The sequence below is a fragment of the Camelus bactrianus genome, chromosome 1 (genome assembly GCF_048773025.1).
Source record: "Camelus bactrianus isolate YW-2024 breed Bactrian camel chromosome 1, ASM4877302v1, whole genome shotgun sequence".
NCBI lineage: Eukaryota > Metazoa > Chordata > Mammalia > Artiodactyla > Camelidae > Camelus > Camelus bactrianus.
The window spans coordinates 103,250,324-103,263,095 of NC_133539.1; the positions used below are offsets into that span (position 1 = coordinate 103,250,324).

At 35.8% G+C, this 12,772-nt stretch overlaps 1 protein-coding gene across 4 annotated transcripts in view; it reads right to left on the reverse strand.

The window, feature by feature from the left end:
* PLS1 (plastin 1) overlaps positions 1-12,772 on the reverse strand; it is a 95,476-nt gene that overhangs the window by 58,815 nt on the left and 23,889 nt on the right. Inside the window, exons 1-2 of one of the 4 annotated variants that reach the window (XM_045514690.2) lie at positions 9,545-9,698; positions 7,278-7,390 (exon numbers count right to left, since the gene is read on the reverse strand). The exons of 2 other annotated variants lie outside the window; for them this stretch is intronic. The gene's annotated coding sequence lies outside the window, so the exon portion shown is untranslated. Of the gene's footprint in view, positions 1-7,277; positions 7,391-9,544; positions 9,699-12,772 lie in introns of those variants that run through there. One more of the 4 variants, XM_010952240.3, reaches the window with a different exon arrangement.

A 12,772-nucleotide genomic window follows, 5' to 3' on the forward strand; every position in this document is an offset into this window, starting at 1 on the left:
CAAATTCAATTTCTTCAATAGATACAGGGGCTACTCATGTTACCAATTTCATCTTGAGTAAGCTTTGGAACTTGTTTCATCTAAGTCATCAAATGTATTGGTATGAAGTTGTTCAAAGTATCTCCTTACATTCCTTTTAATATCTGTAGAGTCTACAGTGATGTCACCTCTCTCATTCTTCACATGTACGTTGTCTTTGTTTTTCTCTGATCAGTCTGGGTAGATGGTGACCAGTTTTACTGATCACCTCAAAGACTAGCTTTTGGTTTCAGTGATTGTCCTCTATTGTTTTTCTGTTTTCTGTCTTGTTGATTGGAGCGCTGATGATTATTATTTTCTTTATTCTGCTCTTAGGCTTATTTTACTCTTTTTTCTAGCTTCTTAAGGAGGAAAGTAAAGTCATTGATTTGAGACATTTCTTTTCAAGTAAATTGCATTAAGTTGTCATTTAGTGCAGTAAGTTCCCCCTAAATACTGCTTTAGTGGCATCCCACACACTTTGATATGTTGTATTTTCATTCAGCTCAAAATACTTAATCTCCTTTGAACTTCTTCTTTCATCCCTCGGTTATTAAGATGTGTGTTGTAAGAAGAACTTGGTTTCCAAATATTCATGGATTTCTCTAATTTATTTCTAATTTAATTCCATTGTGGTGAAAGAACATGCTTTATTTGACTTGAATCCTTTCAAATTTATTGAGACTTATTTTATGGCCCAGCATTTGATCTAGCTTGGTAAATATTCTGCGTGCACTTTAAAAGAAAGTATATTCTGCTGCTGTTGGGTATAGTGACCTATAAATATTAATAGTCAAGCTTGATGATAATGTTAAGTCTTCTATATTTCTGCTGAATTTCTGCCTACTGCTTCTATTCAACTGCAGTCTTCAATTGTAATTACGGATCTATTTCTCACTGCAGTTCTATCAAGTTTTCCTTCATTTATTTTAAAGATCTGCTATTTGGTACATAAATATGAACTAACAATCTTTATCATTATGAAATGACTTTCTTTATCCCCAAAATAGTCTTTGCTCTGAAATCTACTTTCCTTAATGTTAACATAGCTAGAGTTCAACTCTCTTTTGATTAGCGTTACCATGGTATATCTTTTTCAACCCCGTTACTTTTAACCTGTCTATGTCTTTGTATTTGATGTGTGTTTCTTTAAGGCAAATACAAAGGTGGGCCTTGTGTTTTTACTCAATCTACCTCTGCTTTCTATGGGATTTTTATTTTATTTTATTTTTTAAATTTTTTTGGGGGGGGGTAATTAGGTTTACTTAATTATTTTTAGAGGAGGTGCTGGGGGTTGAACCCAGGACCTTGTGTATGCTAAGCATGCACTCTACCACTTGAGCTATACCCTCCCTCCCCCTACCCATCTCTGCTTTTTAATTAGGGCATTTCATGTGATTATTGGTATGATTAGTTTTAAGTCTCTCATCTTGCTACTGTCCCATCTGTTCTTTGTTTCCTCTCTGCCTTTTTCTGTCTTCTTTCGCATTACTCAAAGACTTAAAATTCCATTTTACCTCCTTTCTTGGCTTATTAGGTTTAACTTTCTGTTATTTGAGTAGTTGTTTTAGGATTCATACTATACATCTTTAGCTTAACACAGCTTATCTTTAAGTGATATTACACCATTTCACATATAGCATAAGGATATTACAATGATACACTTCCATTTTCTCCCTCCTGTCCTTTATGCTTTTTTATGCTTCATACATTTTACATGTCATAAACTCCATTTTATTATTTCTATTTAAATAATTACCTTTTAAAATATTTTAAAAGTAAAACAAAACTTACATGTTTACCTACATAATAGCAGGTGCTCTTCACTCCTTTGATAGCTCTTTATTTCCATATAGTATTTTCTTTCTGCCTAAAGGACTTTCTGTAACCTTTCTGACAGTGTGGATCTACTGGTAATGAATTTTTTTTCACTTTTTACATGTGTGAAAAGTCTGGTTCATACTTGTTTTGGAAATTTATTTTTAAGTGCAAAATCCTAGGTTAGCAGCTTTTCTTTCAGTACTTTAATGACGGTCCACTGCTGTCTCAGGTGCATTGTTTTAAACAAGAAATTTACATCATCTTTTTCTGTCTTCTGTATGTAATATACCTTTTTTCTTTGGCTTCTTTTAAGGTTTTTATCACTGCTTTTGAGCAATTTATTTACAATGTGCTTTGATGTAATTTTCCTCATGTATCCTTTGCTTGAGTTAATTGAGCTTTCAGGATTTATAAGTTTATACTTTTCTTCAAATATGGAAATTTTTTTAACTATGACTTTTTCAAACATTTTTTCTGTTCCCCCTTCCTCCTTCAGGGACTCTAAGTATATATATATTAGATGATTTGAAGTTGTCCCACAGATCACTGATGATATTTTAAATTTTTTTGTAATTCCTTTCTCTATCTGTTTCATTCTGCATAGTTTTTATTGCTGTGGCTTAAAGGTCACTATTTTCTTCTACAATGTCTAATCTGCCATTAAACCAATCTACTGTATTGTTCATCTCAGATATTTTAGTTTTTACCTCTAGAAATCTAATTTGAGTCTTTTAAAATATTCCCCATATCTCCATATGGAATACAGTGGTAATAATTCTTTTAATGTCATTGTCTGATAATTACAATATCAGTTTCTAGTGTCTGTTTTCTAGTATCAGTTTCTAGGTCATTTTTGGTTGATAGATTTCTTCTCTCATTACAGGTCATATTTTCCTGCTTCTTTGCGTGCCTCGTAATTTTTGATTGGATGACAGACACTGTAAAGTTTACTCTGTTGGGTAATTGATATTTTTACATTCCTTTTTTTTTTTACAGTGGTAAAAAGGATATAACAAATTTACCATCTTAACCACTTGCAAGTTTAAAGTTCAGTAGTGTTAAGTATATCCATATTGTTGTGCAACTGATCTCTAGACTTTTTTCATCTTGCAAAACTGAACCTCTATATTCAGGAAACAGTAGTTCATCATTCCCCCAAGCCTTGGCAACCACCTTTCTACTTCCTGTTTCTATGGTTTTTGATTAATTTAAATACTTCATATGAGTGTAGTAATATAGTATTTGTCCTTCTTTGACTGGCTTATTTCACTTAGCATAATGCCCCTGAGGTTCATCCATGTTGTAGCACGTGACAGGATTTCCTTCTTTTTTAAGATGCGTATTATTTCATTGTATCTTTATGCCACATAGTCTTTATCCATTCATCTGCTGATGGACATCTGGATTGCTTCCACCTTTTGGCTACTGTGAATAATGTGGCAATGAACATGGGTATGCAAATACATCTTTTTGAGATATTGCTTTGAATTATTTTCTAGATATACCCAGAAGTAGGATTTCTGGATCATATGATAATTCTATTTTTTATTTTTTGAGGAAATATACTTTTTTCCATAATGGCTGTGGCATTTTACATTCCCACCAGCAGTACACAGGGTTCAATTTCACTATGTCCATGCCAACATTTGTTATTTTCTGTTTCTTTGATATTAGCCATCCAAATATATCTCACTGTGGGTTTGACTTGAATTTCTCTTATGATTAGTGATGTTGAGCATCTTTTCATATGCTTATTGCCCATATATATACATATATTCTTTGCAGAATTGTTGATGGAAGTCCTTTGCCCATTCTTACTGGGTTACAGGCACACCTCATTTTATTGTGCTTTGCTTTTTTGTACTTCAGAGATATTGGGTTTTTCACGAATTGAAGGTTTGTGGCATCCCTGCATTATCAGGTGATGGTTAGCAATGTTAGCAATGAAGTTTTTTTTTAAATTAATTGTATCTTTTTGGACGTAATGCTATTGCACACTTAATAAACTATAGTACAGTATAAGCATAACTTTTATATGCATTGAGAAACCAGAAGATTCATGTGACTTGGTTTACTGCAATATTTGCCCCTTGTGGTGGTCTGGAACCAGACCCATAATATCTTCGAGGTATGCTTGTACTTTTTTGTGGTTGAGTTGCAGAAGTTCCCTATATACATATATACATACTGTGGTTCTTCTTTCCATAAAGCATTTTACTTAACCATTGTCTCCATTTGGTTTTTAGAAAATAGAGCGGAAAGTCTGTTTTTAAAGCAAATTATGCAGCAACTCCCCTAAGTTAATGTTTCAATTTAGGAACATAGAGGAAAAGCTTAAGAGTGTTAGGATTTGTTCTTAAGCTTAAAAGAGCATCTGGAATGCAAGGCTAAATGATGAATGGGGGTTATAACAGCAGACCTGCCTGGACACAGGAATGACCAAACATGGTATTAATAGGACAGTTTTTTTTTTTTTTTACAGTTCATATTATCTACATATGAAAAGAATCTACTGTGTGGTTGATATAAATAATCTCTAATCCTTAAAAAAAAACAAACCATAGTGGTTACATCTATTTTTACTGATAAAGAAACTCAAGTTCACTAAGGTTAAGTAACTTGCCCAATACCACCCAGCTGGTGAGCACTAGAGTCATATAATTCAAACAGTGTCAAGGTCCATGTTTCCACTACTCCATATAAGGCTGGGCCCAGGAAGGTACTCTGGACCTGGTCCAAGGAAGTTTAATCATTCTGCTGACAGAATTCTGCTACCCAACTTCTGCAATCTTACAAAATTTTACTTAAATCAATTTCAGTATCTCAAAATAACTTTAATTGGCTGATCCAGTGTTTTTTGTTTGTGAGTTTTAATGTGATGGGCTTTTCCTGTAAGTCTGTTTATTCAGTTAGTATAAGCGTCCCAGGCAAATTCCCTAGAGATTTTATTCTTTGCTAGTAATAATGACCTAAACTTTGTGAAAGAAAAAATAAGTATGAAACTGATTCTTCATAGCGGCCTAAAACCAAAGATTAAGGAAGACCACCATGATATAAGGAACATGAGCCATCATCAAAAGAAGTCTCACACTTACGTGCTTCCTAACTTATAAAGCCCTTTCACATATATTACGACATTCAACTCTCACGTCAATCCAGTGAGTTAATCAGAACTGAAAATAAGAATTATATTATATATATACATACACATATACACACACACACAATAATAGTATGATCTGTTTCCTCATATTATTTTATTCCCATTTTACATATGAGGAAATAGACTCACAGAGGTCAGGCTACACAGCCTAGATCATCTGCTGGTAAGTGTCAAAGCTGGTACTATTTTCAGTGTGCCTGAGTCCTAATCCCATGTTCCTTTCAATAAACCACATCTTGAATGCCCAAAACCAATAAAGACATGAACTAGGTTGTCAAGGAAACCAAAGAATCATCTTTCCACAAGACATTCAAAGAAGAGATCTGAGCCTCTTTTACGTAAACATTGAAATTAGATGACTTAGCACAGAGGTTTGTAGAACAGTTCTGTATGTAGTTCTTTTTACTCTCTCAATTCTAATTTAACCCCCAATTCTCCCTTTTTTTTCTAAGAAGTAAAATATTTACTTATTATCACGTTTTTATTTACTATTACAATATTTACTTATTATCAACAAGAATTATCACTCATAAGCAAGATAGTGTCAGGAGTACATAAGTTAGTAGGAATAAAGCATAGCATTTTCAGGGATATGGTGTTAAGTACTGCTAATTTCCTGGTTTTCATAGCAAGGTCACAAAATGCTGTGCAGAGCTGAAAACATACAAAAGTGATGAAAATCAGGTTAGAAAGTAAACAAATTAAGACAAATAGGTTATACTTGAAATACCTGCATTTTCCCTATGGCGTTGATTCTTAAAGGTCTTCAGATGTTTAGCCTTTTTAATAAAAAGCTATGGGCCCTCCGCCCAGAAAGGTGCCCACAAATCTGAATTTTGCATATGATTTCAGGGACTTTGTAGCTGCATACTCCACCCTCAGGCTCGTTCGTGGAGTCTACAGGCTCCAGGTTAAAAACTCTACTAGCCCCAGGTTTTCCCAAAATGCTCCCTTGGGAAGAAAACATTTTAAAATAATTTCTGGGAGAACATGTTCTCAACAGCATTCTTCAACATTTTCTGGGAAAAACAGTCAGTTAATCAGCAAAGCTTGCTGGTATAAAACTTAGGGATAAATGTGTCTCATGAAAGGCAAACACATTCACATATCTATGATTCACATCTACTGATCAAAATGTACGGATAGCATTATATGTGGGGGTGAGTAAAAAGAGAAAGCAAGTATTTCAAACACGGGTCTGACAAAGATTTTCCTGAGGGGGTAAATGTTTACTCTGGGTGGGCCCTGAGAAGTAAGGACATTTAAAGGTGTGCTGTGGGTGTGACAGATACTTCTAAAATCTTGGCTTGGAAAGCAAATCCTAGTATGTGACTCATTTCTGAAAAGTATTCCTTATAGAAACAACTTCTAAGCAGTGTATTAGTAACTTATGGGGATGAGTTACTAGGGACATACCTGTCTTAAAAAAAAAATAGTAAACTAAATGGGAATCTCAGATAAAAACCTTAAAAATCATCTAGTTCAACCCCCTCTCTTTACAGATGAGAAAACTGAGGCCACACCCTTGGCTCCTCAGAAGACAAGAGTCACCAAGAATAATGGTCTCCACCAGAGTGCAGGAAGTAAATATTAGGAAGAAATATTAGGAAATGAAGTAAGATTCACAAATATTTAACATACATATTTTTCACTAGCATCCTAAATCTGTCCTTACAATGGACAATCTCATGTCACAAACAGTTTAAGGGATACCCCAGGAAAGGAGTGGACTTTCCACAAAGTAGGAGCTGGACAGAGCGACGTCACTCCTTTGATCACTGTCAGCACATCTGACAACCTGCCGTTTAGGATGCCTGGTTGAGGAGATAACAGACTGTACAACCAAGCAGATCTCAAGCGCATCTTTGCTAAATGGGCACGTAGCTTTAAATGATGCCTGCAAAGTAACTGGGTCTTGGAAATACACCGATCATATAAGCATAAGAAAATGGAGGAGCTGACACCTCTGCTCCTAGTATGTCTTCACCAGTTACTTTAAAAAATAAAACAGAGGCACATGTGACAAGCTGGACAAACAAATCAAAACTATCAAGCCTATGTAAAATACAGCTTCACACCGTCATTGACAGTAAACAGTGACCTGTGTATATGCTGTACCAAGAGATATTAGTTAAGGGTACTACAAAACCCTTCTAATTAACAAAACATTTTCTAATCACCTTATTCTTTCAAATTTATTTTTATATAGGCTCCAGTATCTATAACATATATATTAAGTAGCACTTGACTATAATAATAAATTAAAAATAGATACCTTGGAAGTGTTGAGTACACAAAACACACAAAGCTTTTTTACCGATGGGAGGACAATGAAAAAAACCTCAAGTCCACCGCTCCCAGGAGAAACAGCTCAGCTTCCCGGCTCAGCTGGAACAAGTAAAGGGATAAGTCTTTCCACTGTTTGCCACTTTGGTTAATGACAGCTTCTCTCTTATCCTAAAGGACTGGGAACTGGGTTGAAAACATTTGGAAGGAAAGAGAAAGAAGGAAACCTAAAAACCTTAATTCCAAAGAATACAGTCAGAGAAGGCCAGTATGGGGGAAGGTATAGCTGAAGTGATAAAGCACATGCTTTGTGCGCAGGAGGTCCTGGTTTCACTCCCCAGTACCTCCACTTAAAAATAAATAAATAAACCTAGTTACCTCCCTCCCCCTACCAAAAAAAATCTAAAAGAAAAGGCCAGTAAACTGGCTTTTTACAATTCTTAAAACAATTCAGGTCCAGCCACACTGCACGTTAGAGATTAAAATCAGCACTTAGAAGAAAAAACAAGCCCCCCAGGCGCTCAGTGGAATATATTCAGGAATTCAAGATGTATGCGCCTGCAGTGCACACCCAACCCCAAGTGCTTCTCCTTTCTCCACCAGTTCGGATTACTGGGGTCCTAAGCAATAGGGCCTTTCACAGCATTGACCGTAAGTCAGTGTGAACATTGACTTTTTAAATGGCTAGATAAGTCCACGCCATTAGCAACATCTGTAGCTACACAAAGTAACATAATCAGGGTAATCAAATGTCATGCTTTGGGTGGTAAGCTGATCTAAACTGGGGATCATAGAGGAATGTTATCCCCCTCCTCTGCAAGAACACAATTGAGCTTGTGGCCCGTTCACTAGGAAAGGATTGGCACAGGGTACAGCCTTTGTTGGACTCTGGACATAATACAGGAAAGGGAATTCTGGCTCCTTTGAAGCAAGCCATTAAGGGTTTAAAAAAAAAAAAAAGAATTATGTGGAATTTGTCCATGGTACTTATTTTCCAGAGTTAACCATTCATGATGTGTTCATTTCTCTATGAGCCACAGAGTAACTCTATGACGCCTCCAAATAAATGTAAACGGCTGACTGCTTCACAAAGCTGAGCAGATAAGCCTTCACTCTCTACTTAGCTTTGAGAGCTCAGGTCACTGCACAAAGGGAACACACTCAGCTTCTTAAAAGCTGGCCTCTTTTAAGAAAATTCAAGAGTCTTTCATTCTTTGGCAGTAAGATCTATGCAAATTGCCAGTGGTATCAGTATCCAAGTTTCCTCGACATGTATCATTTAAGACCTTCTCAGCTTTACATGGACTGCGAACTGTTCATTTTCTGCTTTACTAAGAAAAGAGCTCAGGGAAGGCAGCTACAGCTTCCAGGACTCTGTGGGGTAAAGACACGTGGTTCTTCAGCCAACTTTAGCAACCATTAAAAGTGCTCGCAGTGGAAGGCTACATGTTTATTTGTAAAGAATTCATAGGAAGCTCTTTCTGAAAGACTTCAGTTAGCCTCTGTCCCAATTCAATGAAACAGTGAAAAAAGCTTTTAAGCAGGAGTGCTATCTCTAGGTATATTGTGGTAATTTAAAAATGTAGAAAATAAAAAATAATGATAAAGAATTTATTTCCATTAAGATGTTTCCCTTGGACTCCAGATGGTCGCCTAGAATCACGCCACAGCCTTAGCACTGGCAATATCCTCTATACCACTTGTTTTCTGTACCTGTGGGATCCCTTTAGAAAAAAAGAGTTCTGCTTCTCCATGATTAAACTACAAACTGGAAGAGCTGTTTCGTCAGATTGAAAGGATCAGGCTTCGAAGCAATAGTACATATCCACTCTAGGTGACATAAAAAGACTATACTCAGTCACTGTAGCATTTTCCTAAAATTTTACATATATTTCTAAAGAGAAAATTAAAGCCAAAATGAAAATTATGAATTTAATTTTTTAATCTAACCCAGAATAAACCAAAACGGTCCTTTCTTACTTACCTAACAAGTATTGCTTAAGAAAGAGTTTTTAAAACAGAAAAATTAAGAGAATTAAAAATTATGTGACCCTCACGCCATGGTCACTATTTGCACTGATTATGAAAAGTCACCTAGAATCCTAAAGCAAGAATGCGCTAAAACAAACACCACCCGCCGCCCCCGGGAAACATGAGGGGATTTATCTCAATTTAACAATCTTTTTTTTTTTTTAAAAGCAGCTCTAGAATCTGAGGCTGTATTATTGCTATTAACGTAAGGAAAATTGTGCATACCTGTTTCAGCAGGTGTTATCACCTAAGATTTGGAGGTCCAAAAAAACAATTCGGGAGATTCAAAATTCAGTCTCTCTAAACTGTATCTGTCCTCAAATAATCTGCCAAAGTCAGTGTTTGACCAAAGAAAACGAGCAACTAACTCCACGCTTAAGTCTTGTGCCTACTACCACAGATTTTAATCTCAAAAAGAACTTGGTCTCAGGTAGAAAGGCCAATTTGCAATGGGTGTGGTTTGGAACTATAAAAAAAAAAATCAGGAGGCAAAAATGTAGATGTCATCACTTTATCTGTTTGATTATGACTGTAGTGCTTAAAATACACTTTTATTCACTTGATATATATACCAGGATATTCACCCTTTAGATTCCACTCAAGCAGGTCTTTTTCTTATGGAATGAGACTCCCTGTCCTATGAGGTCTTATGTTAATTTTATAAATATTCTTTTGCCACTTTAATTTTGAAATGGCAATTTCTTTTTCACCATGTGAAAAAACATTAAGCAATTACATATACATGGCGATTCCTAAAAAGATTAGGAAATTGTGTTAAACTTAAAAAAATAAAAACAACAAAAACCTTATACCTTACTGAATTTTTTTTTTATAGTCACTGGACTAATTTCAGTCAAATGTACAAAACCACCTTTGAATAGTCACTAGAAACATATAGAATTATACAGCCTTAAAGCTAGAAAGTGCTCTCAAGGGTTATAGTCCAATTCTACTTCTTCAGCGAGGTAAGGATCACTTATAAAGTCTATAATTTACTTTCACCAAAGGGTTAGTTCTCTGAAGAGGAAGTCTGAAACACTTTTTATGATGGTTCTATAAAAGTGAGGAATGGCTATTATAAATCTGCTTCCTAAAGCGAAAGAAAAAGTTAAGGGTTCATTATGTCACAAGCCAGTTTTAAAAAGAAAGTATGTACTGTATAATTCCATTTATATGAGATTCTAGAAAATGCAAACTAACCCACGGTAACAGAAGGTAGATCGATGGTTGCCTAGAATGGGGCAGAAGGAAGGACAAGAGTGATGAAAATGTTCTGCATCTTGATTGTGGGGATGACTGTATATACTGTCAAGATATATCCACTTTAAATGGCTACAGCCTATTAGACCTAACTTATACCTCAATGATGGTTAAAAGCACATTGGTTCAATCCCCAGTACCTCCATTAATAAACAAACAAACAAACAAACAAACAAACCTAATTACCTCCCCCTCAAACAAGAAAAAGAAACTTCCCATACCATTAAGCATTTTTTGGAAACATGCCTTTCATGCTTCATAATGGTCCACCTTATTATGACTTTACCATGACTTATTTACGCACTCGTTGGTAAGGTGGTTTCCAATGTTTCACACTGAGAAACAATGTTTTGACATCCTTTAACACAGAGAATAAAGAGGGGATGAAGTTGTACCCTGAATCCAAGTTCTCTAACATTTTATACACTACATTTTGCTACAATTTCACTTTCCACTCTGCCAGGAAGGTGGGCTAGACAATTAAAATAAGCAGCATAGCGGCTGCCACCTTTGCTGACAATAGTTTTTTTTCCCAAATACCTACTATGACCCTCAACCAAAATTCCAGTGAAAATATACTAATTTGATATCAATAAAAACTGTGTAGAAACTGATGTGGAGTCATTGATCAGGGCCAAGTGCATGGTGTAGTTTTAACAGCTTGTGAATATCAAGGCAAAAGGACTGTCTGAACACTTAAAAATAGTCAATAAATACTGAGAAATAATCTGATTCAAAGTTGCTTATATAACTCAAATTATTTGATAAAACAAAAGTATTTAGAAAAGAATTTACTGTTACATGTTTAAATGAAACTTTGGGGCAGGGGTGACATTTTAAAAATCTCTGTAAACCCACATATCCCTCCTTAGGAATTTGTTTAAAAGTATTTTCATGATAATCGTAAGAATTTTTTCTGTATCTTACAAATAGTCCATTTCTCAACCTTCTAAAACATCAGGACAGTGACTACCCTTGAGAGTAGTAACCACTGGAAGGAAGCAGGAGGATTTCTGGGGGTGCTGGTAATAATTCTGGTTTCTTGATACAGATGCTTATTTCATGGGTATATCATTTTATAAAAATTCATCAACTTATACACTTACAATATGTACATTTTCCTGCAAGTATACTATACATCAATTGAATATTCAAAAACAGACCAAAAAAAAGTCTGTTCCTTTACCCCCAATATACTGCTAGGTGATCTGACAGAATATGAATTAATATGTTTATTAAAAGAGGATTGGAAACCTCATCTCTAACAATCCCAGTTTTCCTCACTTAAATTAGACATTCCTAGCATTGCTCTTTTTGCCAATGACACTCTAAGGAAACAATAAATACATATATATTGCAGAATTTTGGTGTGTACGTAATAGAATCACAATCACTCAAATTTAGTACTTCAAATTGGAAACGAGCAGAACTCTGTGTGCCCCACCAAGTACAAATGCCCCTGTAAGTCCCCTGCCTCTTGTTTGTAGAAAAGCTGAAGTCTCCCAGGCCTCCCAGAGTCACAATAGAGCAGGCTCAAGTGGTTAATGATTAGGACTGTAGAGTCGCAGACTCAGTGTCTGATGACAGAATGGGATCACCACTACTGCTCATAATAATCTACATCTTTATGGGCATTAGAGTAATTGTAGCTTGCTCTGCCCAGGTATGTGAGCAGGCAACTAAAACTGTCAGCACAGCGATGCTACAGATCTATGTCGACATCTTCCATCTGCAAATACAGCACCTTGTGTCAGCATGAAGAAGTTACAGAAGATGGACCTTCACCTCTAATCCCATAGAAATGGAATGATGTCTGACAGTGGGGATTTGTAACCAGCTCATTTGCCCCTGTCTCTGTTCGTTCATCTGTTTTCCTCAGATCTTAAACATAAAGATGAGATCACTAGACAACATTTAGCCTGACTTCTGACTTCTGCTCTACTGAATGTACACAATGCCTTGCCTAACCTGTCGATTCTTTCCCTGGTTTAGAAGGAGTAAGAATGAAGAATTACGTAACTAAAGAATGACCAACTCTCTACCCTAACTGTGCCTTAGTAAGTCTGCAGGTTTACCATGAAGGTGCGGGCAGACCATGCAGGCAAGAGAACAAAGGAAGATTAGGAGAAGTCAGCAAGTCTGCACACAATGCAAAAATGACAAAGAATCTGACCTCCTATCTTAATGATTAAC